Genomic DNA, 27,306 nt, shown 5'->3' with positions numbered 1-27,306 from the left:
CACTCCACCCAGGAACTCTCATAGTGCTAATCTTACAGTGGCCTACAGATGCAATTTTTTTATCCAATTATAGTCAGTCAGTTAATAAATATAAGTATCTACTTGATCCCAGGCACTAAGCTAAGCCCTGAAGATACAAAAGAGGCAAAAGATAGTTTCTACTCTGAAGCAACACACAATCAGATGGGTGAGATAGAAATCAGATAAGATATATACAGGATAATTAGGAAATGATAAAAAGAGGGAAGATACTAGAATTGAGAGATTAGAAAAAGCTTTCTGTAGAAGATAGGATTTTATCATAGAACTGAAGAGATCTACCAGGGCCAGGAGGTGGGTAATAAGGGAAAACATTCCAAGAATGGGAATGTCTAGAGAAAATACAAATGAGAGGAACCATGTCTTGTTTGTGGAACAGGAAAGCCAGTGTCCCTTAATCTAAGAGTATGGGCAGAGAAGTAGAGATTAGGTTATGAAAGGCTTTGAGTTCCAAATGGAATTTTTACTTTGATACTGATAGTGACTGGGAACCACTGGAGTTTTTGAATAGGGAAGTGACAAGATCTGACCTGTAGTTTAGGAGAATCACGTGGTAGCTGAATGGAAGGAAGATGGATTGGTATGGGCACAGATGAGGCAAGCAAACCCACTAATAAGCATGAGGTGGTAGAAGTGTCAGAGAAGAGGAGAGAAGTATTTGAGAAATGTTGCAAATTGATAGCACTTGACAATAAATTGGAAAAGGAGAATGAGAAATGGTATGGAGATGAGAATGATATCCTAGATTTTGAACCTGGAAGACTGAAGAATGATGTGCTCTCAATAATAATGGAAAAATTTGGAACAGAGAAGGATTTGAGGAGAGAGATAATTTCAGTTTTGGACATTTTGAGTTTCAGATAACTAGATGATATCTGGTTAAAGAGGTACCATAACATGGTTCTTTTCAATAATAAGGTGATAAAGGCCAATTCCAATAGATTTGTGATGGAGAGAACCATCTGCATCCAAAAAGAGTATTGTGGGGACAGAATGTGGATCACAACATAGTATTTTTACTCTTTTTGTTGTTCTTGCTTGTTTTCTTATTTTCTTTCCTTTTTGATCTGATTTTTCTGCAACATGATAAATATGGAAATATGTATAGATGAATTGCACATGTTTAACCTACATTGGATTATTTGCTAAGGGACGGGGTGGAAGGGAGGAAGAAAACATTTGGCACACAAGGTTTTGCAAGAGTGAATGTTGAAAGTTATCTATGCATGTTTTGAAAATAAAAAGCTAAAAAAAAAAATGTACCATAGATTAGACAGAGCAGCAGAGAGGTTCCTACTGAATAAATACATTTGAGAATGAGAATCATCACAATAGAGATAATTAAATCCTTAAGAGCTGTGAAATAGTATAGAAGGAAAAGAGAGGGGCAGCTAGGTGGCATAGTGGATACAATACCAGCCCTGACCTGAGTTCAAATTTGATCTCAGACACTTAATACTTCCTAGCTGTGTGACCCTGGGCAAGTCACTTAACCCTAATTGCCTCAGCAAGAAAACAAAAAACAAAAAAAGGAAAAGAGAGAATCCGATGAGACACCCATTTTAAGTGGATGTGATCTGGATGACAAAAGAAAATGAGAAGCAGTGGTGTTCTGATAATTTTTAGAGAAGGGAATATAAAGAAGAGGACGATAGTGTCAAAAGAGAAATCACGAAGAAAACAAACTGAGATAACTGTCGAATTTAAAGCAGTTTTGATTAAATAATGAAGTCATAAGTCAGATTTTATAACATTAAGAAGAGAGTAAGAAGAAAGAAAGTGGAGATACTTCCTGTAGACAATTATTTCAAGGGGTTTAGCCATAAAACAGCAGAATAGGTATGGAATGGTAGTAGATGAAGGGGTCAAGTGAGTTTTTTTTGAGAATGGGAGAGACATTGGTATGTTTATAGGCAGTAAGAAATGAGTCAGAAGACAGGGAGAAGTTGAAAATAAGTGAGAAAGGGGGGATGATAGAAGGGGCAGTCTATTGGAGGAATTGGGATGAAATAAGATCACTGGCAATAGTAGAAAGGTTTGTCTGTACAAGGAGAAAGGCCACATGTAAAAGGATGTCTTCTTTGTCAGTGGAAGGACTGCTTCATCAGAGACTGAAGAAAGTGTGTGGAGGAAATAGAGATGAGAAATTTGAGGGACATGAAATGAGGAAGAGAGGGAACTCTCCATCAATGGTTTCAATTTTTCGGTAAATTATGAAGCAAGGTTATATAAGAAAGGGTATAGGGAAAGGGAGCCATGGGAGGTTTGAGGATGGAAGAAAAGACTTGGAAGAGCTACTGAGGAGAGTGGAATAGTAAATTAATAAGGGAGGTTTAGGATTGCCTAGCAGCAGTGAGAGCCCAGTTGAGGTTATATAACATAAGTTTATAAATTTAAAAATGCAAAAATGGCCCTAGTCAGAATGATTACATGATTTTCTCCATCTTTGTTCAGCAGCATATATATAATACTGAAGGAAGTGGGTGTTGGAAAAATCCAAGTTTGAGGTATGGCAAGGAACATGTTAATATGATAAAAGGATAAAGAATTCAAGAAGATAGCTTAACTGATTCACCAAGGAGTTATATAAGGTTAATATGAGATTACAATTAATGCAGGGACAGTGGTTTAGGGGTGAATTTTGGGAAGTGAAGGATTGGAGGTCACAACACAAAGAACAAGATCTGATATTGGAAGAGAGGTGAAAAGTCAATAAATTGTGGTAATTCCAAAGTTCATGAACAAGCTGGAAGTGATGAATTTATGGAGAAAAGAGGCCATTCACTGTGAGCTTCCCCCCTTTTCTATGTGTGAAAATTCCTTTTTAATCATCCTCTATTCTTTCTTCATTCTCTGATGAAGCAGTCCTTCTACTGACAAAGAAGACATCCTTTTACATTGTCCTTTTTTGATTCCCTTCCTCTCCTGTATTCCTCAGCAAATTTCCTCTGCCCTCTCCCTTCCCATCAGCACAAGCAGCAGCCAACCTTTCAATAGACTCTATCTCTCATATTATCCTGTGTCTCTCTCCTCTTTCCCAGCCAAATTCCTATATAAAGCTACCTATACCCACGGTTTCTACTTCTTTTCTCACTACATAGTTTGCAATGTGGCCTCTTATCTCATCAACAAATTGAAATCACTCTAAAGTTACAAATGATTTTTGAAGAAAAACAAGACATAATTTTCAGATTAGAATATGACTTAATTTCTCAATTCCTAAATTCAATGAGCATTTCTAACTTCACTTCTGTACTATAATCTATTTCTCAACATTTAGCGATACTACTAGCTCTTGATTTTCTTCTTGTCTAATCTTTCCTGGAGTTTTTTTGATGTCTTTAAAGCCCTCCCTATATTTTTTTATTAAATTATATATTTAAGTGAATAAACATTTATTTTTTGTTCCTCTTATCTCCTCCACGCCTATTGGAAAAAATGAAATAAAAACTTGGGAGTGTGCATAGTTGAACAAAATTAATTCTTATATTGGCCAAATCCCAAAATGTATGTTTCATAACAATATATTTAGTCCATCACCTTTCTTTCAGCAGGTAGCTAGTATTCTTTATCATCAGTCTTCTGTAATTGATTGATCATTGTATTAATCAGTTAAATCTTTTCAAATGTTCATTTTTACAATATTGTTATAATTGTTCTCTTGTTTCTGCTCACTTCACTGTATATCAATTCATTAATGTCTTCCCATATTTCTCTTTGGGAAAGTTCCTTTCATCAGTATTTTATTACATTTATACACCATAATTCAGTTTTTCTCCAATTCTTGGCACCCCTTTAGTTTTCAAGTCTTTGATTCCACAAAAAGAACTTCCAAAGGGGCATCAGCAGCTAGATGGCGCAGTGGATAGAGCACAGGCCCTGAAGTCATAAGTTCAAATCCTAGCTCAGACACTTCATACTTACTAGCTGTTTAACTTTGGCAAATCACTTGACCTCAGTTGCCTGGCCAGAAAACAAAGAAAAGAGCTTCTATAAACTGCTTTATTATATACTGGACTTTTTTTGCTCTACAATTATAACCCTCCTTCCAAGGACATACTTTGCCTAGGACATCAAATAGCAAACATTTTTGTAGAAGTGATTTCCAGTTCCATATAAATCTTGCTCTAGTCTCTCCAGAACTCCAGCAAAGCATAATTAATTTCCTATAGGAAATTGTACAATATTTCAGAGTCTGATTCTTTTTCTACAGCAAAATAACGTTTTGGTCAGGCATACTTATTGTGTATCTAATTTATATTTTAATATATTTAACATCTACTGGTCATCCTGCCATCTAGGGGAGGGGGTGGGGGGGTAAGAGGTGAAAAATTAGAACAAGAGGTTTGGCAATTGTTAATGCTGTAAAGTTACCCATGTATATATCCTGTAAATAAAAGGCTGTTAAATAAATAAAAAAAAAAATTCCTATAGGACATTTTAAATTGGAAATCTGATTTGGCTTTGATGCCCTTTATGATCTGGCCTCTTAGTTTAAACCTTTTTTTTTTATCGCTGATCCTGAGAAATGATACTCCATCTCCCTCCTCTCAATGTTTTCATTGTCTTTTCTCCATGCATGGAATTTTATTTCCTCATCTCTAGCTCCTAGATTCCCAGCTAAAAAGGATTGTTGGAGAAGGCTTCTTGTAGAAGGTGGAATTTTATGTCATTGGACCAAGTATAATTCTAGATGACCATTGGTGAAGGATCTATTCATCTTCTGAAAGAGAGAGGCAATAGACTAAGGTTACAAAATAAGACATACTCTTTTTGGATGTGGTCAGTATGAGAATTTGTTTTGCTTGACTCTTGTTACAAGGTTTTGTTCTTCTTAAACAAAATCTTTTTAAAGTGCTACGTAAATGCAAGGTATTATTATTAGACAATAAGATCCCTTCCAGGCCAAGATTCCATGGTGTTAAAATCCATTCCAGGAGAAAGCGCACTGGATTTGTAATCAGAAGTCAGGTTCAAAACCTTCTTCAAAGGAAGACCATCTTTGGGAACCCCGGAGACGACACTTGCGTTCGTAGCCTCCACAAAAAAAATTCGTCTTTAAAAAGGGAGGGAAAAAGGGGGGGGGGGGAATAAATTAAATAAAAAGGGATGGAATTGGGGCAAAAAAAATTTAATTTTAACTAAGCCCCTAAGTGGGATGAAGCCTCCCTACCTCAAATTCAAACCTAGGGCTAAGACTGTTCCTATGGCCAAATTATTCAAGACTGTATTTGAGAAATAACAAAATTCTCAAATGCCCAAGTCAATCACAGTTCGGGACCCTCCTGAATAAGCCTCTCACGGGCTGCGCCACTGAAGCCGGGAGGCCGCGGAAAGGCGGGGGGGGGGAGGGGGGCGACGAAGAAGGTGGTGGCGCGGACACTCGAAGGCTCGAGCGGGCCTTTCCGTGGAGCCCGAGGGAAAAAGCCGTTGGCTTCCCCGCAGCCCGCAGTGCAACTAGAGGCCCGGCTCTGCTCCTCCTCCGCGTGCTCTTCCTCCCCAGCGGCTATCGCCGAGACCCCGGGACGGGCTAGCAGGCGGGAGAGCTCCGGGAGCCGGACGGGAGCTCGGAAAAGGGAACGCGACCGGCGAGAATGGTGGGCCCCGAGAACGCTGACAGGCCCAGCGGCTGCCGAGGCTGAGCCAGGCCCAGCGGCTGCCCAGGCCGAGCCTGCAGGGGAAACTGCAGCTCCGCACGCCAGGCCGGCCCGCCCCGCGCCGAGTAAGTGGCCAAGGGGCGGGGCGGGGCGGGGCGGGGCGAGCGTGGGCTGGGATGAGGAAGAAGACTGGGCTAATCGGGATGTGGAGGACTGACGCCCTAGGGATGGGGATGGGGATGGCGATGGAGAAGATTGGACTAGACTGGACCGAACCGGAACGGGCCGGGCTGGGCGAGGTTGAGGTTGGGGACAGAGCCGTGTGTGGTTCTCCAGCCTTGGTGGTTGTGTTAGAGGCAGTTCTGCACCTGGGAGCGAGCTGGTGAACGAATAAAATTCAAAAGGAACCAAAGTAACGGATACTTCGAACTAGGTTCCGCCGGGCTTAGTTAGCCCTGCAGAGCCATGGGCTCCTGGAAGTCCCGTCGGGCCCCGGGCCCGGGCTCGGTCTGACTGCTTGGGCCCAACTCCGGGGCAAGGAAGGAAAGAAACCCAATCCCGCCCCCCCGCCCCCAACCTCGGCGATTCCCCCTTTACGCCACCGAGCTGACAGGACGCGTATCCTACGGAGGGGCCCGAGCTGGGGCCGAGGGGCCCGAGCTGGGGCCGAACTCCCCGCCCCAGAATCCCCTCGCCAGGGAGCGCCGCCCATCTCCGCTGCCATCAGCGTCCTCCAGAGGGGGCTCGGCCCGTCCCAACTTGGAGCAGATGACCCCGAAAGGCGAGGTCAGGGTCGGCCTAGGGTCAGTGATGAGTTAATGAAGCCTAATCTCTCTGCTAAGGGAGCCCTGAAGCAGCACCTCGAGGAATGAAGAGGAGGGCTCTTAGACGGGCCTTAGCCAAGCAAGAGCAGCTCACAGGAAAGCCAGAGGGGAACTTTGGGAGCAGATGTAACTGTGACTTGTCAAGCTCTGTTCCCTTGCTATTTATCCTTAGCTTCCCAGAGCGGAAGGTCAGCAGCCCTCTCCCTCTGTTTTGGCAGAGAAGTTTCTAAGGCCACCCGTGGAATTTAGTAGCGGAGTCGAAACTGAAATTCGGGTCTTTTGCCTGTGTGTAAGAAGGTGTATACGCACTTTTGTCAATGAAAACTTTCAGCTCGTTGGGGTGCTGGGTGCTGCATCTCCAGCCATTGGTGGTTCATTATCAGTAGTGGTTATTATTTTTAAGATTGGCAAGATTCTTAACAGAAAACAATAGTAAATGAAGGAAATCACTTCTATTGCCCTCTTCTGGGATCGCAGAATCATATTTTCAGACTTGAAAAGGACCTCCAAGGCCCCAGTGTGGTATAATCACCCTTATCAGAAAGGGAATTTTCTTTGCAACATACTCAAAAAAAATTATTCGTCCCACTTTTTCTTAAAGGTCTTCAAAAGAGATGGGAGCTCACACCCTGGAGACAACCCATTTTATATAACAGTTGTTCGAATTGTTAGGGTTGTTGTTTTCTCTTACATCAAACCTGAATTTGCTTCTTGGCAACTTCCCCAGTTTTCTTAGTTCTTCCCTGAAGGATCAAACATCTAGCTCAAAATCTTTCTGCAATACAGCTTTTAAAATATTTGGCAACAGAAACAGAATGGTCCATTAAGTTGCTTCTCCCGCATAAATAAACTTTAGTTTCTTCAAATGATTCTCCTTTGGAAAGAAAGTGAGGCTATTCAACAATCGGTTTGCCCTCTTTTGATGCCGAGGACCTTATCAATATCTTATAAATTATGGCATCAAGTACCTGTGGAGGACCGGAGCTCTGGAGAAGTATATTTGAAACAAGATACTTACAACAAGGTGTTAACTCAGTGGAATTGATGAGATAATGGTTCTCTAGTTCACATATATATATATATATATATATATATATATATATATATTTATTTATTTCTTTATTTTTATTTAATAGCCTTATATTTACAGGATATATACATGGGTAACTTTACAGCATTAACAATTGCCAAACCTCTTGTTCCAATTTTTCACTCACATATATATTTAGTATGGTGATGTAACAGTTCTCTAGTTCACATATATCTAGTATGATATGATATAATCACTCTAGTTGGCATATACTCAGTATGCTGTAATAATGTAGTTATAATAGGGTAGTTAAGGCTGAGAGAACTGGGGACAAGGTCAGTCAGTCAGAGTGAACAAACTGTGAAGGAGACAGAGTGTAGAGGAGACAATAAAGACATTAGACTCTTCCTGACCATCCTCGTGGTAACTATCCTGCTGAGACCAAGGCCCATCAGGAGGACCTCCAGAAAGCTAGTCCGGACATTACAAGTACCAAACACAATATTCCTAATGTCTGATCAGGGATCCCATTGGATTGTGCGCTCTTTAAAGACAGGGACAATCTTTTGCCTCTTTTTGGATCCCCAAATCTTAACGCAGTGCCTAGTATGTTCTAGATGCTCAAAAAATATTTATTGACTATAACTTCCTTAATGTCTCTCAAGGTAGCCCAAGATTACATTTTTTTTTACTGTCATTATTATCGGTGTTGATTTGAACAGCTATCAGTCCACTATAACACCCAGATCCTTATCAGAAAAATTTACTGTTTGGTCATGCAACGCATAGCTTATATTTCTGAAACTGATTTTTTGAATACAAGTGTAAAACTTGGCATTTAACCCTATTAATTGTACAATACAATTTTTAAAAATTTTATTTTTTCCATCGTAGACATTTCTCAATATCCTTGCCATAGTCTTCCCTTGTCACAGTAAATAAATGAATGACAGGGAGAAAAATGTATATTTACTATGTGCCAGAAAATGAACTAAAAACAAGAGGGACAAATGCAAAAAAGATCATGTATTCTAAAAGGAAAAATTATATAGATTGTGGTGTAATTGCATAGATGAGTGATGATCAGGAAGGATGAAGTCACAGAGATGATGAATGATTGATATACCTTAGAAGCAATGGCAAAAGGGTGAGTACATATACACTGGGGCTGGCAAGAAGATGCTGGGGTGAGGTATAGGTATGTATTTGGAGTCAGCTAAATACAATGAGTTTTCCCCAATCATCATGACCCCAAATTGGGAGCTAGGGATCCATTTGAGAGAAATGACCAGGTAGCATGGGGTTGTTAAAAGGAGGTTTCTAAATTTCAGTGTTACAAGATGTTATGAATTCTGATTACCTTTGTCAAATAAGAATGTCTCTTTGATTAAGTTACAGAATCAATTCGTCATAGATATAAATAATTCCTAAACAATTAATTGATTTAATTTAATGTAAATTAGAAACAAATAAGTCTTTAATTTGTGAGACTAAAATGCTGGGGTTGGTTGAAAACTGATTATAATTGTACAGGAAAATTCATATATTTGGTTAAAGAGAATCAATCAGTCATGATCTTTGGAAATTAGAGGAAATAAGCCAATTCAGAATCCGGTATTCCGATGCCAGGCCAGGGAAAGAAACACTAAGTAGAAAACATAGATAATAAATTGAAATGAAATCTCAGGCTGACCTAGGCATTTCATTCATTTCATTCATAACATTCATTCAATGTTAAAAGAATTCATCAAAACCAACTGACCCACCATACACATAAATGAGCCCAAGAAAAGAGACATGTTTAATAATATTAATGTGGATCTTTAGCTTTAATCAGAGTTCAGCAAACATTTAATGTTTTTTGTTTTAATGTTGATTAGCCTGATGATGATTATTGAGTATGTTGTTATCTTAGTTCTACTTTCTTGTTTGTATCAGTTCATGCAAGTCTTCAATGTTTCTCCTTTTTTCCTTTCTTTTAAGAACATCAAAACATCACAAATCCACTCCCAGAACTTTGTCTTATTCAACTTCTTTTGCCATCTTTGATGAATTAGGGATTTTGAAGCAGCTTGTATCATCTTATCTCATCCATCAGAAGGTAAGCCCTTTGAATTTGTATAGTGCTTTTAATTATTTGCTTTTATGCCAAAATTTCAGAGTTTCTACTTAGCTCTGATCTTTTCATCAAGAATTCTTGGAAATCCTCTCTTCTGTTAAATGCCCATTCTGTTTCTCCTGCTCTCATGGTTTTATACTCAGTTTTTCCAGGTAAATTATTTTTGATTATAAGCACATATCTCTTGCCTATTGAAACATTATATGACCAGCTTTGTACCTTTATAGCATTAGCTAATAAGTCTTGTGTAACCTTGGCATCTGAACTTTTTTTGATTATTTGCAGTACTTTTTCTTTGACCGGGAAGTTCTTGGCTGACATTCCTGAAGTTTTTTATTTGGGCTTTTCTTTCAGGATGTGACCCATGAATTTTTCTCTTTGCAATTTTCTTTGGTTCCAATAGATCTGTCAGTAAGTCAGTAAATATTTTTTAACCACTTACGTTGTGCCAGGCACTGTGCTAAGAGCTTGTTACACACAAGAAACTTCCTACTCTCAAGAAACTCACATTTTAATGGGGGAGACAGTATGCAAATAACTTTATAAATAAACTACATTCAAGATAAATTGGTAATAAGGAATCCCTGGGATTAAGGAGGATAGGGGGGAAAGCCTCCTGCAAAAGGCCTGAGCAAAGATGATTCAGGAGATAGGATACTCGGGAAAAGTAGTATTACAGAAATGGAAAGAGACATCAAGGAGAAGAGAATGATGGGTAGTTTCAAAGGTTACAGAGAGGTCAAGAAGGACGAGAATTGAGAAAAAGCAATTAAGAGATTGCTAGTGATGTTGAAGCAAGAAGTTTCATTCATTGAACAATGAAGTCAGAAACCAAATGATAGAGTTAAGAAGAGAGCAAGAGAAAAGAAAGCAAAGGGAACCATTAAAGAAATCCTTCTCAAGTAGCTTAACCACAAAAAGAAAGAAATATAAAGGGACAATAACTAGTGAGTATTGGAACATACAAGTGAGGGATTTTTCAGGATGAGACATGGATATAATTGTAAGCAGTCAGGAAGCACTCAGTAAATCAGGAGAGATTAAAGATAAGTGAGAGGTATTTCTAAAATATATAGAGAACTGACTCAAAATTATAAGAATTCAAACTATTCTCCAATTGATAAATGGTCAAAGGATATGAACAATTTTCAGATGAAGACATTGAAACTATTTCTAGTCATATGAAAAGGTGCTCTAAATCACTACTGATCAGAGAAATGCAAATTAAGACAACTCTGATACACCACTACACACCTGTCAGATTGGCTAAGATGACGGAAAAGACAAGGATGAATGTTGGAGGGGATGTGGGAAAACAGGGACACTGATACATTGTTGGTAGAGTTGTGAATGGATCCAGACATTCTGGAGAGCAATTTGGAACTAGGCTCAAAAAGTTATCACACTGTGCATACCCTTTGATCCAACAGTGTTACTACTCCCAAAAAGATCTTGAAGGTGGGAAAGGGACCCACATGTGCACAAATGTTTATGGCAGCCCTCTTCATAGTGGCAAGAAACTGGAAAATGAATGGATGCCCATCAATTGGATAATGACTAAGTTGTGGTATATGAATGTTATGGAATATTATTGTTCTTTAAGAAATGACCAGCAGGATGATTTCAAAGAGGCCTAGAGAGCCCTACATGAACTGATGCTGAGTGAAATGAACAGAACCAGGAGATCATTATACACGGCAACAAGAAGATTATATGATGATCAGTTCTGATGGACGTGGCTCTCTTCAACAATGATCTGATTCAGGCCAGTTCTAATAATCTTGTGATGAAGAGAGCCATTTATACCCAGAGAGAGGACTGTGGGAACTGAGTGTGTATAACAACATAGTATTTTCAGACTTTTTTGTTGGTGTTTACTTAACATTTTGTTTTCTAATTTTTTTTTCCTTTTTTATCTGATTTTTCTTATGCAGCATGATATTTGTGGAAATATGTGTTGAAGATTTGCATATGTTTAACATATATTAGATTACTTGCTATTTAGGGAGGTGGAGGAAAAAGGAGGGAAAAGATTTGGAATACAGGGTTTTACAAGGGTGAATATTGAAAATTATCCATGCATATGTTTTCAAAATGAAAAACTTTAATTAAAAAAAAAAGATGTGAGAGGGATTATAGAGGGGGCAATTTGCTGAAGAAGAAATGATGGTCTAGGATCATATCTGTAGGTAGAGGAGTTTGCTTTTTTATGTGAGATGGAGTGAAGGAGGAGATATCTGAGTGATGAGGAGGAAGGAAGAAGATGGAGCTCTTAACATATGTTCTCAATTTTTTTTTTTATTAAAAAGTGAGGCAAAGTTTGTTAGTACAATGTAGTTGTGGGAGGAGCCACAGAACATTTGAAAAAATGAAAAAAATTGGAAAAGCTACTGAGTGAATGGGATAGTGAATTAGAGATGTGTAAATATAATCCAAGTTATACAAAGAGAGAAGTGATATATTTGAGTGTGGTGAGATCAGGGGTATAATAATCTGTGTGTTTGGCTGAGATTGGGAGAAGTAGGTGATGTGAAATGAATAATCTGAGGAACCTTGAGGTTAAGAATTTGAGAAACTATCAGTGTTCGTGTTGAAGTCCTCTAATAAGAGCAGGAGTTGAGTAAAAGAGAAAAACTGTGAGCCAGGCAGTGAACTTATTCATTCATTCATTTATTCATTTATATTTAATTTAGCTTCTGAGGCAGTTAGGGTTAAGTGACTTGCCGGGTCACACAACTAGAAAGGGTTAAACTAGAAATTGAAGGGATGCTATTATTACTCTTTCCCCAAGGCAAGAAACCAGATTAGAGATTTTATGGGATGGGCATCCTCTTCTCTAGAATGGAAGTCTGGTGCTTGATGAAATGGTGTCTCTTCCTGAGGCTGTCAAGGAGCCGGGTAGAGGACCTTCCTTGCTCGTTGAAATCCAGGCAGTTTTTCTTTCATGATTTCTTGAAATATGACATCCAGACCCACTTTTTTGGTGATGTCTTTCAGATATTTCAATAATTTCTAAAATTATCTATCTTGGATCTATTTTTCAAGTCATTTGTTTTTTATTGAGAAACTTTTCATTTTCTTAATTTTTTCAGTCTTTTAACTTCATTTTATTTTATTTTTTGTCTCAAGGAGTTAATTTCTGCTTAGTTCATTCTAATTTTCAAGAAGTCTCTTATATGAGCAAAGTTGAATACAAGTTGTTTTTAAAAGGCGGTGGAGGGGGGGGGGGGTTGAATCCCAAGAAAAGGATTTTTTATTTGCCCCAGGAGATGATAAAAAGTCATTGGAGTTTACTGAGTAGGGCAATGGTAGGGTCAGACTTGTGCTTTAGGAAAATCACTTTGACAACTGAGTATAGACTATAGAGAGTGAAGAGTTGAGGACAATACATAGGTTACAACCCTGGAAGGGAGAAAAATTTGGAACATAGAAAGTTTTACAAAAATGCTTTGAATCATTATTGATTAGATGCAAATTAAGACAACTCTGAAGTACTACTTCACACCTCTCAGACTGGCTAAAATGACAGGAGAAGATAACGATAAATGTTGGAGGGGATGTAGGAAAACTGGGACATTAATGGATTGTTTGTGGAGTTGTGAAATGATCCAACCATTCTGGAGAGCAATTTGGAGCTATACCCAAAGGGCTATAAAACTGTGCATATACTTTTTGACCCAGCAGCGTTTCTACTGAGTTTGTATCTCAAGGAAATCATAAAAGAGGGAAAAGGACACACTCGGGCAATAACGTTTGTTGCAGCTCTTTTTGTGGTGACAAAGAATAGAAAAATGAATGGATGCCCATCAGCTGGGAAATGGTTGAATAAGTTATTATGGTATATGAATGTAATGGAATATTATTGTTTTATAAGAAATAATGAGCAGCAAAAAGTTATCAAACTGTGCATACCCTTTGATCCAGCAGTGTTACTACTGGGCTTATATCCCAAAGAGATTATAAAGAAGGGAAAGGCACCTGTATGTGTATGAATGTTTGTGGCAGCCCTTTTTGTAGTGGCTAAAAAATGGAAACTGAATAGATGCCCAACAATTGGAGAATGGCTGAATAAATTGTGGTATATGAATATTATGGAATATTACTGTTCTGTAAGAAATGACCAACAGGATGATTTCAGAAAGGCCTGGAGAGACTTACACGAACTGATGCTGAGTGAAATGAGCAGGACCAGGAGATCATTATATACTTCAACAACAATACTATATGATGACCAGTTCTGATGGACCTGGCCATCCTCAGCAACGAGATCAACCAAATCATTTCCAATGGAGCAGTAATGAACTGAACTAGCTATACCCAGAAAAAGAACTCTGGGAGATGACTAAAAACCATTACATTGAATTCCCAATCCCTATATTTAGGCCCACCTGCATTTTTGATTTCCTTCACAAGCTAATTGTACAATATTTCAGAGTCTGATTCTGTTTGTACAGCAAAATAACGTTTTGGTGTCATGTATACTTATTGTGTATCTAATTTATATTTTAATATATTTAACATCCACTGGTCATCCTGCCATCTAGGGGAGGGGGTGGGGGGGGGTAAGAGGTAAAAAATTGGAACAAGAGGTTTGGCAATTGTTAATGCTGTAAAGTTACCCATGCATATATCCTGTAAATAAAAGGCTATTAAAAAAAAAAAAAAAAGAAAAAGAAATAAATGAGCAGGCTAATTTCATAAAAGCCTAGAAAAACTTACATAAACTGATGTTAAGTGAAGTGAGCAGAACCCGGATAATATTGTACACAGCAATAGCAATGTTGTGTGATTATCAGTTAAGATAAGACTTAGCTCTTCATTCAGGGATCCAAGGCAATTCCGATAAACTTTGATGCCATCCACATCCAGAGAGAGAACAATGGAGACTGAATGTGGATTGCAGCATAGGATTTGCATCTTTTTTTCTTTTGTTTTATTTTTTCCTATCTCATGATTTTCCCTTTTTATTCTGATTTTTCTTTCCCAACATGACAATATGTTCAAAATGAATGTACACATATAATAAATAAACAAAAGACGGTTCCATTCATTCTGGCATGACATTTTTGGTGGAGCCATATTACCTCTTTGTGATCACCTCTTCTTTTTTTTCTGCTTATTCACTAATCATGCCTCTATTAACAAGTTCTGCCTTGAATTAAAGTCCATTGAAAGTCTTACTTAGAATTCACACAGATTTATTTCTTTTAATAACTAGGACATTTGCCGGTGATACTTCTATTCTACATGATCTTTCAGAATTCAATGACAGTACCTCAGCAATCACATCTACCAGTCCCTTCCTTCCTCCGGGACATAGCTCATCTGAGCTTGGTGATATGAACACATAGAAGCAGGTAGGTGCTCTTGTTGTTTCACTGCTTATGGTGAATGTCACCTTCTGTTTAGACATTTTTGTTTGGTCTTCTCCCGTGTCCCTGAAAAAAAAAAAGAAAGAAAAAAGAAAAGAAAGCTAAGGGCTATCGGTGCATTCTCTCTGCCTTCCATTAACATTAACTGTCCCAAGCCATAGTCCCCATTACTCCTTTGATGCATTTTGTATGTAAGGACTGGGATTTTCCACAAACTCTTCATTGATTTCCTCTGTCTGGGTTGTCTGATGTCAGAGATTATTATACATTGATCCTAAATTCTTTATTCTTTGCTTCCTTGCTCCTCCCTTCACAACCCAATCTAGATTTCTTTATGTAGCATCTGGAGCAGCCTCATTTTCTACTTGACATGCCCAGAAAAGCTACTCTAGTTCAACTACTCTTAGAATCCACATCCCACAAAACCACAGTGCATGAGTCCCCACTGAGGTGTCTCACTTTACACAACAGCCAGAAAACAGGATAAACTTCAGGCAAAGATATTTAATGCAGCAGCACTAAGTAGCAGTGAGCCTTTCCCCCCACGTGCACACATTGTCATTAAGAACCGCCTCCCTCGGGAGCCCGCGCTGAGCACCCGTGGGCCCCGCCTGGGCTTCAGGGGCCCCCAGCCGGTGCCTGGCTTTGTCCCTCTCCCAGCTCCCTAACTCCTCCGGGGGGGGCTCCATCCCAAGGCCCCGGCGGCCGCGTGAGCTCCCATCTGGCAGGGGCAGTGTTTCCAAAGCCTTTGGAGGGTGGGTGGAGGTGCTTCAGTCATTCAGTCAGATCCCAGCAGTAGGACTCTCACTTGAACCAAGCTGAAGTCTCTCTGTGCCTGGGCTGGAAATGCGTGTCTGTCCAGACAGCCGTGCTCTGACCCGGCATACAGATTAATTTGAGCCCAAAAAAGTGCAGAATAGAGAAGGCAAGTCCTTACTGTCCATGCACTTGGCATTCACTCCTGCCCTCTTCCATAGGAGTGACCAGCACCAAACCCTCCGGACTCTGAGCTGCCTTATGCTTACTTGAATCCCCCTTCTCATAATGCTATTCCAGCCCCTGCTGGGCTTTTTACTCATCTATTTCTAGTCATGGGTATTTTCTAGTGAGAGTCAATAATTCCCCTGACGTGTCGTTTGCCTTTTTAAATTATGATCCTTAGTATACATTGTGTATTAAGTTTGTGCATTTATATATAAGCAAGACTCCAGAACAGAGTACAATGCAATCATCCCCATCCTTTCTTCATTCTAGAGAATGTACTATATTAATACAGCCCAAGACTGGATTGATTTTACTACCTGCCATATGATAAAATAAATTCATTCATATTAAGCTTGGGTTATATGAACAGAAATGTAATATTCAGAATAATAAAAGCCCTAGGGGAATACTATATATACAAAAATATGCAAAATATGAGTAACAAGACAAAAAAAGAAAACCAACACTCGTACCTTTCCATAAGAAACTTACATATCCTCCTAATGCTATACAAGTTTATTAAGAACAGGTCATGCTGAACTGGTATTTTTATTCAGCAGGGCCTATCAGTGTACCTTGCATATAATAAAGACTTAATAAATGTTTATAAAATTGAATTAAATTGACTAATGATCCCTTCTTCCTTTTTCTGCATACTCATAAACCATTTTAAAAATTTCTGTTCTGGTATTTTTTAAATACAATCAAACTCAACAACCAATAGTTTATTTAAAAAAAAAAAAACTGGAGCATTTGTCTATTTTGATTACTGTAGTAATCTCTTCCCCTTTTCCCAATCTAGTTCTCCCTGACCCATCAGAGATTGCTTACAGTTTCAATTATCACACCCCCAAGTATTTTTAGTGTCCTAGAATATCATTTATCTGGACTAAATGACTTAGGAGGTAGTTAGATGTTTCCATTAATAACTGTCTAGGTCACATAATGTAGTAGGGAAAGGATTGGAGATCTGGGGTTCTTCAACTGGGGTTCACAGATCCTCAAAGAGTCTATGAAGAAATTTTCATATTCTGTATTCTTAAATGGGAAAAAAAAGTCTTATTTTCACTAACATTTGGGTTTCCTTTGTTGTCTCATGTATTTTATCTTATACATTTAAAAATATTATTCTGGAAAAGAGTTCATAGGTCTCACCCATTTTCTAAAGGAGTCCATGACTCACAAAAGCTATGAAAAGCTAGTTACAATCACTGGTCTCAATCTGAGCTCTGACACTTAATAGATATATAACCCTAAGGATGTCACTATACATACCTTGTTTGGCTTCAGTTTGTAAAGAGGGATGGTAATATTCATCTTACTTACCTAGAAAGGCTGCTGTAAACCTTAAAGCCTTCCACAAATATTTTCAATTCCCTGTTATCATTTCACAGCTCCATTAAGTCATTTCTTGAGATATGTAACTAGAATTGCACATTCTTCAAAGTTCATACATAGTGTGGTTTTAAATAAAGGTTGCATAACATTTTGTGTTTTATTTTTCTTTTTAAAAAATCTTTTATTCATGCTTTTTAGTTTCATGTATAGAAATTTCTCACCACACCCCACTTAATAGAGCCCTTTCTTGTAACAACACAAAAAAGTTTTAAATAATCATCGAAATGGTATGGAAAGAAGTGTAGTGGAAAAGCATTTATTAAGTTTACTCCATGCCAAACAAGTACTGCTCTAAAAGCTAGGAATACAAATAGAAAATGGAGACAGTCCCTGCTCTCAAGTAGCTTATATTACATAAAACAATGCATAAAAGAGATTTTAGTTTCATGGTTGACTTAGCAAAGTAGTAGGCAGATAGCAAAGCCCAAAAGGTCTTGGGGGAAAATGACTGGGCTAGTGACTCCAGACCAAGAAGACGACAGATCCCACTGAATTTCCATAGAAGTGAAAATGGGAGGGGAAACTGAGAATTGGCATTGGTGCCTAGGAAAGACTTGGCAATAGGTTCCTGGGGAATTGATTTGAGAGAAGGGAAGGTCTCTTCTATATGTGATAAGAGTTTGGAGCATTCTGTACCTATAGCCCACTACTTCTCAACCAAAAGAATTTTTCCTTTGGAACCAAGTTTTCTAATCTGAATTCCAGTGTCTTTTGATTTTGTTTTTTGAACCACATTATTGTGGTCATCAAATACACATTCATACACACACACACACACACACACACACACACGTGTTTGATTTGGTTAAAAATTTCTTTGCTCTGTATCATTTCATGTAAGTCTTCCCATATTTTTCTGTGAATTCATCATATTAATCATTTCTTATAGTATATTCCTAGTCTATTACATCCATGCTACAGGCTAAATGGCATCTACTTTTTTTTTTCCCATAAGAAGTGATGCTATTAATAATTTTCTATCTATAAAACCTTTCTGTTCTTTACTTCCCTGGGTTAGATGTCCAATAGTGGGTGAAAGGGGATGAAGCATTGTTTTCTTGAATAATTCCAAATTATCTTCTAGCATGGTTCTACCAGTGATGAGTTACTGTGCATGTTTTTTTCTAGGTCATTCCATCATTAATTTTTTATTCGTTTCTTATCATGGACACAATATTTTTCAAATGACTGTTGGTCATTTGCATTTCTTCTGTTAAAAACTTCAATTTCTTGGGCCATATACTTGGAAATAGATATTAGTTTTATTTTTAGGTTTATGTCGATCCACATATATCTTAGATATTATATTAGACTTTTATCAGAGATATTTGATACAAATGTTTTTAATAAAATTTTATTTTCATCACAGTCATTTTCAGATATACTCTTTAACCGAATCCAAAGAGCCTTCTCTTACAACAAAGAAAAAGTTAAAACAAAATGACATAGCAATTTCGTCTGTTCCGTGCCTGTAGTCTCCCCATCTCTCCATTTAAAAAAGATAGAAATGTATTTCCTCATCTTCTCTAAGACTAAGATTATTCATTAAAATTAAACATGGTTTGAATGGCTTTTTTTTTCTTGATTATATCCAATATTTGATGAACCCGTTGTACTTTTTTCCCTATATCTTATAGAAACATTATAAAGTCTCTAAAGTTGTACTAGATTATAGAAGGAACACTGAAGCAGGGAGCTGATTGTCCTGCCCTACTGATACAACGTCTGGAGTATTGTGTTCAATTCTGGGTCAACATATCAGGAAGGACATTGAGAAGCTGGAGTGCATCCAGAGTAGAGCACTTAGAATGGGGAAAGGGCTTAAGATGATGTTAGATGAAAGAACTGGAGTCATTTAGCCTGGAGAAGAGAAGACTTGGGAAAACATGAAAGGAAAACTTTACACACAATTAGAGCTATCTCAAATAAAATGGGTATCTTTGGAAAGCAGGAGGTTATTCCTTTGAACAAATGCTAAACTTAAGACCATTTATCCAGTGTGCTTTACAAGTGATTCTAATTCAGCTATAAACTAGACAGATTATATCACATATGAAGTCTTTTTAAATTCCCACTGCCTTTGATTAAGAAACCTTGTAAAATTATGTTATTGAGAATTTAGAGCACATTCTTTTTTGTTTTTTTTAAATAATAGCTTTTTATTTTCAAATGTATGCAAAGATAATTTTTAACATTCACCTTTGCAAAATCTTGTGTTCCAATGTTTTTCTCCCTTCCCCGCCACTGCCCACCCCAGACAACAAGTAATCCAATATCTGTTAAACATGTGCAGTTCTTCCATACATATTTCCACAGTTATCATGCTGCACAAGAAAAATCAGATCAAAAAGAAAAAGAAAATGAGAAAATAAAAAGCAAGCAAACAACAATAAAAAAAAGTGAAAATACTGTCCTGTGATCCACACTCAGTTCTTACAATCCTCTCTCTGAATGCAGATGGTTCTCTCCATCACAATATCATTGGAATTGGCCTGAATCACCTCATTGTTGAAAAGAGCCTTGTCCATCAGAGTCGATCATCTCATAATCTTGCTGTTGCCATGTATAATGGTCTCTTGGTTCTCCTCACTTCACTTAGTGCAAGTCTCTCCAAGCCTCTCTGAAATCATCCTGTTGGTCATTTCTTTCAGAACAATAATATTCCATAACATTCATATACCACAATTCAGCCATTCTCCAAATGATGAGCATCTACTCAGTTCCAGTTCCTTGCCACTACAAAAAGGGCTGTAGAGTACATATTCTTAAGAATACAGCTTAGATACTTCCCTAAATTCATTAAATTGCACTTAGCTACATTCATTTGTTCAAGGAGTTTTTAAGTTCCTATTAGTTTACAGTATAACAGTGACCATGATCTTGGACAGGCTTCAGAAAATAGAGGAGGAGAACCTGACCTGCTGTGACATGTGTGTGTATTTGAGGTCACTAATAGTTACACATGTGTGAGCAACAACAAAAATTGTAGTATGTCATAACTACTCACATAGTTCTAAGAGATTCTTTTGGCATGATAATCCTTTGGACCCCCCCAAAACTAATGGTTACCGGCAAAATCGAAGACTACTGTCTCCTGCTTCTTCCAGATTCTTTATTTAAAAAGGAGAGAAGCATTACAGGATCACTTAAGCTCTTTCTTGGTTTTTCTCAAACTGATTTCAGTTTTGTTTTTTCCTCAATAGAGGAAAAAATGTTCATATTCATGTTATCTTATCCTTAGGGTTCCTCTCCACTGTGACACTATGGAAAGATTAAACTTAAATTTTAAAGAAATAAAAGTGTTCTGGCTGAGAGAGCATGTGAGAATGAACCTAATTAAACTCTTCTATAGGGCTGGAGAGAAAGGAATTAGTGGAAAAGAGACCTAACTTTAAATTAGGTCAGCCAGGGATTAGACTTCCTCTGATATGGATAATGGAATCTTATAGGTGAAAACCTATGAAGGACCTGGGATGAATATAACTCACCATGAAACTAAGGAGCTCCTGCTGCAAAGCAAAGAGTTAATTTCCCTATTCTTTCCTCCTTCTCAATCAATTTATTCTTTTTACTCAAATATTCAAATGCTAGAAGGCCTGAAGTCAAGAATAGCGTGGATCCCTTCCCAAAAAAAACGACTATACTTTTCCTCTATTAGAATCTCTTTGAAGGATAGGCAGGCTATTAACTAGAGGAGATTATTATATATTCTATCGTGTATTTTAAATGGAAGGAATAGTATGAAGCTTAGCGATACCTTCTTATACCTGTATCTGAATATGTCAGTTCACGCCGTGTACTTGGCATCCTCACTCATCCACCCTCAAGGACTGGTTACCAAAATGTTTGGTAGTTATTTGTAGGTAGTTCTATCCTTATTCACAAATAGGCCACCAGGTGGCAGTGTGTGTTCAATGTCCATGCATCCCGAGAAAAAGGTTCTTGGTTAGAAAGCAGGCTTTTTTTTTTCTTGGCTTTAAGAACCAAAGGACCCTAACTGAGGAAAAGGGATAGGTAAAATTGAATTGAGAAAGATAAAGTGGGAGGGACAGTATTACAATCACCCTTGATCACATATGCTAAAATAGCGTGCAAAGATGGAAAGAAAATTCAGGCAACTGTGGAAGGCAGGATTAATAAAGAAACAGAAGAAAGATTGGGGTGAGGCTGAGGAAGGGGTCCCAAGAGCAGGGGTTGGAAGAAAGATCTAAATAGAAAGGAAGAAGCAATAAGGAAAATTAGAGTAGGCACTGAAGAATATTGACTTTTTGGAGGGGAAAAAAGCTGCAAGTATATACCTATGCTATGTAATGTGAAAATTTTAAAATAAGAATGGGTTGGGAAAAGAGATGTGAGAGGAGAGAGAATCACATGTTTAGGATGGTGCTGACATCCAACCTCAGGGGAATAGGGTAGCATAGATAAAGATTAAGATCCAATCGTATCTCTTATGACTAAGTAGGGAGAGAAAAAATTGCTCTTGGAAAAAAGCCCAAAGGTTTTTCCAGTTTACAGATTCAGGTAACTCTCTGAAAGAGACAGAGACATGCAGAAATTCAGACAGATGGTTCAGTCCCCAAGGTGAAAGTAGGGGATCATCAAACAAAATCACAGTTCTGGGGAGATAGCCCAGACAATGGTTTCTCTGGTGTTCGATGAAGAAAAATGCCATAAGAGAGAAAGTGCACATGGTTCCTTAACCAAGAAACCACCAGGAGCATTCCAACTGCTTAGTTGCCCTGCAGAGCATATCTATATAATTAGCTCTTAATTATCCCAGCCAATGGAAAGGAGTTATGTGGTATATTCGAAATATCTGATAATCCAAAATTTTATATTATAAAATTTTAAAAAAGTTTATATTACTTATAAAGTTTATATTACTTATAAAATATAATATATATATATTATATAATATAATATATATAATATATTAAATATATAATATAATATATATATATATATATATATAATATAATATAATATATATATATATATATATATATATATATATATATATATAAAAGTTTATATTACTTATAAAATTAGATTCCCTTCCTTGAGTTCAAGCCAGTGTATTCAAAAGTAGTAAACAAACAAACAACAAAAAAATAGGAGACATATTTTGTTATAGCTAAGCCACACGAAAATAGCCCAGAGGTGACTAGACTCCTACACTTCTACACTTTAACATGGAATTGCAAAGAGCAGTAGTTTACTTTTTCACTCCATAGCATTTTACAGAAGTGATTGTAACAGAGGTATCATTTCATTCACCTCACATACATTTGGAGAAGGCAGCCCTCAGACACAAGATAAACTTCCTTGGGCAAAAGTACCTTGTCTGTAGTGTGGATGGGTTGTTATTACAGAAGGCCAACAGCCCCAAGACACATTTGTGCATGGGTTCTGGAAAAATGAGACAGTTCTGTATATAAAGCAAAATGCTTTGTAAAGAGCTGAGTTCTGGCAGAGACAGGCACAGAATCCAGATGGTGCACACACATGTCTCTCTCTTGTTACTTAGAGGCTTTCCTTCCCTGGAATAACATCCTAGCTTTGCCCAGAACAGGGATACTTTTGCCTAGTGAGGTTTATCCGGTATTTGAGAAGGTTTCCTTTACTCATTATCTAAAAATACAGCTGCCTCTTAGGGATTAAGGGTGGAGATGGCAGTGGAATAGGGGATTCAATAAAAGCCCTATGTCATACTTTGAAAAATGCTTTCATATTGAAGAAAGTCATTTGTGGTCTACTCATTAAAATAAATTCTCTTTCATTTAACATTTTTTCTACTTTTATTAAATGCTTTATTGATGCTGCCCCCTCTCCCTCCCCTTTCTAAGCTTCAGTGTCATTTCCCAATGACTCAGCCATCCCAGCACTCCTTTTAATAATTAGTTCAGGTCTGGAGAATAAACCAAAAAGAATTTCCCATTGTTTCTAAAGTGAGGAAGAAATTTGGAAAAGTCTACCCTGGATTGGAATTCTTAATTCCTGATGTGTTTTTCAGCTTTGATAAGGAGAATGTTTTGGTGAAGTGTGATAGGAAGAGGGACATCAAGATTTCAATAGCCTATGGTATATGATTTTTCTTTTCTTTTTCTTAAGAAGAAACCACTTCTCTTCCATGGAATAGCCACAGACATAAACATATTTCTCAGCCTTCACTATCTCACTGAGAGGACCTTTGTGTTCCAGGAGAAAGCAAAAAGAGGAGATGCTCTTCACTACCTTTTAAAGGATAATACAACAAGGATCAAAGAAAATTGTAGGAAATTTCAGGAACGCAAACCTCTAATGTGTTCAAGATTTACTTAGGGACCTTTGACCCCCAACCTTTATTACAGCATATGTTGTCCTTTCTAATAATTAGTCAGGGGAACCCGGGAAGGAATAGATGAGGGATAGGAATTGGATAAGAAATTTTAGAATCCTAGAATCTTAGTCTTTTAAAAGCTGAAAGGGATAGTAGAGAGAATGCTAATTCCTGTTCCTAATTCTAATTAATCCTAATCTAATTCTTAATCCCAAACAGCAAACAAGGTCTTCAGTGCTGAGAATGTAAAATGGCCAGCTGCTTGCTACTTCCAATTTACACTGCTGTTCTCTTTTTCCTTCTTAAAAAACTGCTCCCAGAAACCCTAGCTTATTCAAGTTTTACTCTTTTTTTGTCATTAAGTAAAAATGTCTTTGGCTCCAAATGGTGGCCTTATAGAAGAACAATTGAAGGCAAAGCAAACATTTACTCTTGGACAAGGAATTGATAAAATTTGAGATAGGCTTAAGTAAATAGGCTAAAAGAGGAAAATAAAATGTAGACTTTTCTTCAAAAAGTTAATGGAATTTAAAAAAAAACTTTGTATATCTTAAATAAATGTAAATTACTTAAAACAAAAAAAAAGAAAATTCTGGGTTGGCCAACTTGCCTTTCTTTAACAAATATAAAAAATTTATTTGTTGAGGCTACTTCACAGACTTAGAGGTCTGGAATAACTGGAATAGCCTGCCTTTGTTTACTAGTAAATTCATCCATAATTCAAGTTTCCAAGAGGAAATCTGCTGAGTACATTATGGCTATTTAACAGGTAGTCTTGCCTAGTTCTCTGCTTCCTCCAATTTATACTTCACAAAGACGACAAAATAAATTGGCTAGAGTGCTTGAAAGTGTATAAAATGCTTTCTTTTAAAATTCTGTAATTTTTTTTTAATAGTTGAAAAAATTGAAGCTTAAAGGTTTCAAACTGTGAACTCCCTGAGGCCAAGAACTGTCTTTAGCCTCTTTTTATTCCTAGAATTTAGCCAAGTGCCTGACCTACTATGGTAGGTACTTAATAAATTCTTATCAACAGATCTACTGATTTAATCAGTCAAGTAAGGAAATGTCTCAGAGCTGAAACTTAAGCCCCAGTTTTCTAATTCAAAACTTAAAATGTTAAATTTACTTACACTTTCTGACCTAGTTCAAAAGTCAGTCATAAGCAAATCAAGTTAGAAAATTTCATTATTAATTATTAATTACCAACAGTTTCCAGATATTATAATTTGGTTGGCAGATCACTTGATAAAGATACAGAATTCTGTAAAAATATAGGATGCTGCTCAATATATGGGCTATAACAATTCATATCATTATCTATTCTAATGAGAAGATAAGGACAATCTTTCTGCCCAGCAAATATATTTGAGTTATTTACACACTTTCTTCTTCCCTCCCTCCCTCTCTCTCTCTCTCTCTCTTTTCTCTCTCTCTCTATATACTCCTATACTATGTACACACACATATATACACACATACATACACATACATATAGAGAGATTGAATTTTGAGTTCTTATCCCTGCTCTGTTACTAAGGCTTACCACAATGATTCCCATAGACACTATATAAAAGTTGAACAGCATTTGGTCTTTTAAAATGTCTTAAACTACAAAAGAAGGGCTTTAATTAGCAAAATGTTTGATTTGACCAATATATATATATATATATATATATATATATATATATATCTTGAGGTATTGTTTTTTTATGTCTTAATATATTCAATAATACTGTAGAGTGGTGATATATTCCCTTATTGTTAGTGGGAAGTACATCATGGTGGTATACTATAGTATATATATAGCACAGTATAAGCTATAGTAGTATAACCCACAGACCTAGAACCTTTAGGGACCCAACTTGTGCATGCTGAGTTGGGGGAGCATCCATAGAAATGCTGTTTTAATAAATGAATTGATGACAAAGTTCCTAGCACAGGACATTATTAATCATGATCACTTCTAATACATTAAAAAGAATATCAAAGCAAAAGAATGCCAAAACAGCCTTTTTGCAATCATCAAATAAACAATGCCACAAATTAGGAAATATCTACACTGGAGAAGGGAGAAAAGATGTAGACAAACCCTGGGAAAAAGGGAAGTTCCTACAGTAAGGTGAGAGTTATTTTGATTAGGTTTGGATTTTTCACCAAAGTTTCTGTAATTATGCTAAAATATTAATTATTATGCAGATATTTTCCATCAACATTCTTCTATTGTCAGATCTTGAGATCTTCCTGTCTTAAACTTTCATGTATCTTTGCCTGTTTTTTGATCTTATCTTTCATAGATAATCAGCAAACCAAGTTTTTTTAAACTTGTTATTACATCTACCTTTTCTTTTTCTTTTTTTCATAATTATAACTTTTTATTGACAGAACCCATGCCTGGGTAATTTTTTACAACATTATCCCGAGGTGCCAGTAATGGACAGAGTGCTGGAGGTGGGAAGTGATGGGTACAAATTTTGAAAAGCAACTTGGTGACTCTAGAAAGCAGTGGATTTAGAATAGGAAGACCTGGATTCAAATATTAGTTCTGCTCCTCACTTAGCCAAATGACATTGGACAAGACACTTCTCTGGTTTTTTATCTCCTTCCTTGTGGAATGTGAAGTTTGGTCCAAATAACCTGTAAATTCTATTCTCCATCTAAATATTATGGTTTAATCTCTTTTTCCTTGCTATTTAGTGATGGCATTTTTTTTTCTTGTATTCTTCAGCAGATGTTAATTTTTCCAAAGGAGTGCTAAGACATAGTATAGGAAAAATAAGGCAATGAAGAAAACAATGTGGTCCTTGGTCAAGATTTCTCAAATGATACATTGTGAATAAAGAAAACAAAAGATGGATAGAAAGATGGAGTGCACCAAATGCTTATGATCCTTATGTGTGGGGGGCCAAGGACTAAGGATGCAAAAATTAACAAGTGAGACAGTCAGTCCCTGGCCCTCAAAGGTCTTTCATTTTAGTGAGGTGAAGAGGGAAAGGGGTAAATGGTCTGGAAAACTTGGGCATGCTAATTATCGATGAACAAGAGGTAGCTTGGTATAGTGGAGAATGAGCCAGGTGGTGCTATATATCTTTTTTTTTTTTTAATAGCTTTTTATAAGTTATATACATGGGCAATTTTACAGCCTTGACAATTGCCAAACTTTTTGTTCCAATTTTTCCCCTCCATCCCCCCACCCCCTCCCCTAGATGGCAGGATTACCAGTGGATGTTAAATATATTAGAGGATAAATTAAATACAAAATAAGTATACATGTCCAAACCATTATTTTGCTGTACAAAAAGACTCGGACTCTGAAATATTGTACAGTTAGCCTGTGAAGGAAATCCAAAATGCAGGCGGGCAAAAATATAGGGATTGGGAATTCAATGTAATGGTTCTTAGTCATCTCCCAGAGTTCTTTCGCTGGGTGTAGCTGGGTCAGTTCATTACTGCTCCATTGGAACTGATTTGGTTCATCTCATTGCTGAAGATGGCCAGGTCCATCAGAATTGATCATCATATAGTATTTTTTTTCTCCCTTTAATAATTTGTTTTATTTTGCTCTTTAATGGCCTTAGCTATTATATATCTTTTTTTTTTTTTTTAATTTAATAGCCTTTTCTTTAC

At 37.2% G+C, this 27,306-nt stretch overlaps 1 protein-coding gene across 3 annotated transcripts in view; it reads left to right on the top strand.

Annotated features, from left to right (window-relative positions):
- The first annotated feature begins 5,528 nt into the window (after positions 1-5,528).
- SLC2A3 (solute carrier family 2 member 3) overlaps positions 5,529-27,306 on the top strand; it is a 68,662-nt gene continuing 46,884 nt past the window's right edge. For 2 of the 3 annotated variants that reach the window (XM_031938328.1, XM_031938325.1), the window contains exons 1-3: positions 5,529-5,761; positions 9,474-9,591; positions 14,828-14,966. The gene's annotated coding sequence lies outside the window, so the exon portion shown is untranslated. Of the gene's footprint in view, positions 5,762-7,465; positions 7,485-9,473; positions 9,592-14,827; positions 14,967-27,306 lie in introns of those variants that run through there. The other variant, XM_031938327.1, reaches the window with a different exon arrangement.

The sequence above is a fragment of the Sarcophilus harrisii genome, chromosome 5 (assembly GCF_902635505.1).
Source record: "Sarcophilus harrisii chromosome 5, mSarHar1.11, whole genome shotgun sequence".
In the NCBI taxonomy this organism is placed as follows: domain Eukaryota; kingdom Metazoa; phylum Chordata; class Mammalia; order Dasyuromorphia; family Dasyuridae; genus Sarcophilus; species Sarcophilus harrisii.
This window is presented reverse-complemented; position numbering and strand designations above follow the sequence as displayed.